This window comes from Cornus florida, unplaced genomic scaffold (genome assembly GCF_030987335.1).
Source record: "Cornus florida cultivar Cherokee Brave unplaced genomic scaffold, ASM3098733v1 CherokeeBrave_3.0.0_Hap2_Chr01, whole genome shotgun sequence".
In the NCBI taxonomy this organism is placed as follows: domain Eukaryota; kingdom Viridiplantae; phylum Streptophyta; class Magnoliopsida; order Cornales; family Cornaceae; genus Cornus; species Cornus florida.
Genome location: NW_026775571.1, coordinates 673,154 through 678,510, shown reverse-complemented (window position 1 = coordinate 678,510; position 5,357 = coordinate 673,154).

The following is a 5,357-nucleotide window of genomic DNA, read 5'->3' as shown; positions in this document are numbered from 1 at the left end:
ATTTGGTGAGTTTTCACTCAGTGCAATGGTTGGTGTGTTTGGTTTTGTTTAGGCACTCTTTCTTGAGGTTGTTGGTGATTGTCCACATGGTTTTATGGTAGTATAGGTTGTTGTCGACCTAGATTTAGTTTTGAGGTAGGTGGAGAGACACCTTTTGTTTAGATTCTTATGAGGTAAGTCATTAGGCGTTGCCGTAATGCTGGATTTGTTGGTTTTGGGCCATGATGAGGCTATGGACCTCTTAGAATCCTTAGTTATTCGGGATGATTCCTCTGGAATTTTAATTTTCGTGGGCGGGTATGTTTGTGGGCGGGTGCATGGCACTGTTATGCTACCGTATTGGCTAACTATAAGTGCAGTTCTGATGGAATCAATGTTGATTTTGTTTTGATAGGCGTTATCCTTTTGATCGATGATGATGATGGTTATTTTGGGGATCAGTTGTAGTGATTGATTTGGTTGTTGTTGGTATGGCTATAGTTGCCATTTTCTTTGAGTTCTCCTTGCGTGATGACGCTTTTGGTATCAAGTTGATTGATCGATGTTTCGGGTTAATGAGAGCATTGCATTGTTAGTATCACTTGTAGTGTCATCTTTAGATTCAGAGATGGATTGTTAGAGTCTTACCATTGTGGTAAGGGCTCACGTTTGTTTTGAGACAGGTTGTTGTTGCATTGGGTTCTGGAGTCAGTGTATGGCTAGGATTGGTCTTTCCTTTTACCTAGGCACTCTAAGACATGATGTCCATAGGGTTCATTGTTGTATCATTTTTATCTTCTGTAATTTTGTTTTCTACCATGTTAGTAGTATTATTTATGATATTACAATGCATGAGTAGGTGAAAGTGTGTTCACATTTGCTTTCTTGTTGTGTGGCATTAGCATGCCTTCCTTATATGTTTAGAGATGCCATATTGTTACCGCATTTTAGTGACATGATTTTGTACTTACGTGGAGATGTGCTGCATGTACCTTTGATTCTTTCTCTGTGAGTAGATTTATTTATATGGTAGTTGCATTCCTTATCATATGCATGACTTCCATATTTGGTTTTTTTTATTTTTATTTTTTTTTATCCTTTTGTTTCCTTCGACTGCACGTAGTGTGTAAGTGGGTTTCATAATGGTTTCGTGGTGACATTCCTTATAGAGGAGTTGTCACATTTGTATTGTCTTGAGCTATCCACTTCCTTAAGGTGGGAAGAATACTCTCTTTTCTCGTTTGTCGTGTTGACACTTGTGGGGGAATATGGTTTCTCCTCTTCTTCTTGATTCATGTTAGGGACTTCACAAGGAATGAGTCTCTTCTCTTCGTTGCGTTGTGCATGGTTTTGGGGTTGGTTGGCCCGTGAGGATCACCATTGTTGTCTTGAGTCCTTGGTGAGGATTTAATGAATTTTGGTTGACTTACTTCCATGTAAGGGGCAAAGTCTTTGACCTTGTTGTCTTTCACTTCCGAAATGGAGTCGTGACGTTGTTTTTCTTAGGACTGGTGGTTCCCTTCCTTTCGTGTCGTCCCTTGGGGAGTTTAGCCATGGTTTTTGATGGGTTGTGGTGCTCAGAGTGAGTGAATTGGTGTGAGATCATTTTTCGGCGACTTGTGTCCATATTATTGAGGATCTGTTTGATTCGTGAGGTGAACTCGATGCTCTTTTGAGAATATCTTCTAGAGACTTGTTTCCGTTTTGGAGACCTGGATGTGGTTGACACTTAGGAGAAGTTTTGGAGGATCGCTGTTGGATATGACTTGTTTGTGGAGTTTTTTCATCCTAGTTATGACTAGGCATAGTTTTGAGGAATTGTAGTTCCAGTGGTTGCTTATGGATGGATTGAAATTTAGGGATTTTGATTTAGCTTGATGTTGTCAAGTAAGGTTTTGAGAGATTCGTTTTGTGACGTTAGTTGTTAGGATTTTGATGTGTGTACTGCTTAGTGGACTTGTGTTTTGAGGATTTAGTTATCCATGATAGGGATATGGATCTGATGTTTGATACGGTGATTGGGCTTGTAGTTGATATGTTTCAGGGAGATATGTAGGACTTTCAATGCAATGTCTGGTAGTGAGGTCCATTTTGATTTCTGGAGGTTTCAATATGCTTTTCAGGCTTTGGGTTCTTGATTGATGTTTTTAATATGAGTATTTTGAGATGCTAGAGATGTTGGTTTTGTAGTATTGAGGAATAAGGCCGTAAGCATAGCGGTACCTATCGCATTGTTGTCAGAGTTTCGGGATTGGCCAGGATGGTCCGGCCAAACATCTTTGGACCATATCCCAACTCTCACAAAATGTTGGTCTCCGTAGTACTTTTGGTAATGATCATTTTTGACGTTGATGTCATTTGTATCGAGAGGTTTTATGGGTAGACCTAGTGGGGGCAGGTTATGAATTGTTGCCTTATACTGTCATGCTACCGTACAAGTTGTGTGTTGTTGGCGGGTGCTAGTTGTCGTCGATGCTACCTTACTGACGAGTAAGTGTGGGCGGGCACTAGGCACTATCATTGCTACCACACATTTGAGTACGTCGTGGGCGGGTTCTGGTCGCTATTCGTACTGCCATGTCGTCTTTGTTCAGTACCTTGATTGATATGTGGATATTTTGGAGTTCTTTTGGTGGTTGTTTTCTGATCCGTTTGATGGTTCATTAGGAGGGACGCTTACGGTTGTCGTTTTTCGTTCCTTTATCTGACCTTAGGTTCTGTGTGTGAGTTCGGACTTGTTGTGTGGCCGTGTAGTCATTATTCTTTTGAGAGGTTGTCCTATTATGAGCATATGGGTGTGAATGACATTGGTTTCTACGTTGTCCTTCAGTTTTAGGATTGCTTTTGTAGTATTTTGTGTGGGATACTCAGAGATGTACTTCGTAGTTATCTTGGTTTCGCCTTTTGTTTTGTTGGGCTGGATTTCGGGGACGAAATCCCTTTAAGGTGGGAAGGTTGTAATGACTTGGTCATTTTTCTTCTTTTTCTTTTTCTCAAATTTTCACGGATATATTTTTTCCGTTGATCTTTTCTTTTCTGAGTTCGGTTTCTCATCACTTAGTGTCGTCTCGAGTGCTCTGGAATGATTTTCGAGACTCTTTTCCTTAGATTGACAACTTCCTTTGAGGACCGCGTCAAATCCACATTTTCATTTTTCGACACTATTCCCTATTTCGTCTTTTCCCGTTTATTGTTTTTCCTTGCATAACCTCACTTTTTGTGCTCAGATTTGATTCCGGTTTTGCATGCATCCATGATATTTGATTTCCATGACATTTGTATTTTTACTTTTGTAGAAAAGCATGTTGGTTACTTAATTTTTCGTAATGAATATGATTAGATTAGGTTGTATTCACCTTGTTTGACTTGTTTAGAATCAATTTTCTCTCCTCATTTGTGAATTGATCATTTTACCCTTCATTAACGGATTTTGCCCATTTTAGCTTTAGTTTCCTCTTTTGCCCTCCTTAACTTCCGTGACTTTATGGAACGTCACATTGGTGTCTTAGAGATGATTTATATCTTAAGGGCCTATGGTTTCATCTTTTGCTTTCGCATTTCGGATCCGTTACCGGGTCAACTTTCGGGTCATCACTAACGCACCGGGTTAAAAAACATGGGTCACGACAATCAGTCTACTTCATTCTTTTGATTCTACATAGGAGATTCTTTTATGCTTCATTCTTCAGTTATAGACAGTTATTGCTGTCACTTGTTCAGATTGGTTTTTAGGGGTCCATACAGTATGGATTCCCAAGTTGTATTAATGGAGGATTTATAGTATCAAAATGATTTTATTATTAATGGAAATTTATTAAGAGGTTTTATTATTGGATTTTTCTTTTAGTTTTATTTCAGCAAATTATTTATTCCTATTTATTCTTTTGTACTCTGTGTTCGTTTATTGCTGATTTTATTTTTGATATCCTTGGGTATTCGGGCGTGGGCCTGGCCAACCAGCATTCGAAAATCCGGTGGTATCACATTTTTCCTATTTTGTCTTTTTTTCGTTTATCATTTTTCTTTGCATAATCTCACTTTTTATGCTCGGATTTGATTCTGGCCTTGCATGCATCCATAATGTCTAAATTCCATGATATTTATGTTTTTACTTTTGTGGAAAAGCATGTTAGATGTTTACTTTTCTTGTAAAGGGTATGGATGCAAAGTTTCTTCGGAAATATTTTTGGCTTTTGGGGTTTTAGTGTAATTAAATAAAGTAATTATTTTTCATCTTAGGGACCATTCTGTAATTAAATTTGGAACATATTTTAGAAAATGACATTTTTGCAATTTTTAGAAAGTATGACAAGTGTCACACTCCCATGGAGCCACTTGTTGGCATTGTAGTGGAACCACTTGGAGGATTAGTTTGATGACACATGGAGGGTGGAGATTCACCCATTTGTTGGCCTAAGATAAGAGCACTTGTTAGCATGGATGGTTGACAAGTGTAGGTTTAAGATAAAGTCTTGAATGATTATTTAAGATGGTGACAAGTGTAGGCACCATATTTTGTCTTGCAATTGTGTGTGTGTGAGAGGTAGTATAAGAGCACATAGTGAGTGGAGGAATACTAAATCCTCCATTCACCTCTTTTTCATTTGAATTTTCTTATCTCTTTGCTCTCAAACCCTAACCTTGCCACCATTGAAGGAAAAGCTTGGTTAAAGGCTTTAAGCTTAATTTTGGTGTCCTTCCACTCACCTTAGGATCCTGAGCTTAGAATATTTTAGCTTCCTCTCACTCTCCTCTACAAAAGCCTAGTTTAGTTTTCCATTTTAAGCTTGGTTGCTTTGATTTATAGAGATTCAATTCTCTATTGAGGTAGGGGTAGTATTTTTATCCTCTTTGGGTTTTATATATATTAGAGCTTGATATATATTGATTACATGTCTTTTAAATTCTTGTATTTGCATATAAATGGAGATTTGGTATGCTTGATTTAGGATTTATGAATTAAAGCATGTATATGACTTTTAAATTGAATAGGTAGATTATTGTTTAATGACTTACCTAATATTTATGATTTCATTAAGGGTTTATTATGAATATCTTGGGGTTATACTTATGTTGCTAAGTAATAGAGGTTTCATTGAAAGTTTAGTATGAAAATCTTGAATATAGCAGTTGAATTTACTTGTAGGTAAATTACTATATTGTATGATTAGTGATTGTGGCCTACATTGATAGTAAATTGCTTTAGTGTAATGTGTAGTATCATTAACTTGCCACTTTAGACATGTAACCTTGGAGCATGGTTTATGTGGTTTTACCCTACTTGTGCTTGGTAGGTAGTTTCATGCATTTAGATTATATAAATGTCATGGACTTATTGATTTTGGAAGCTTGTAAGGATATGAAATCTTGATGGCTAG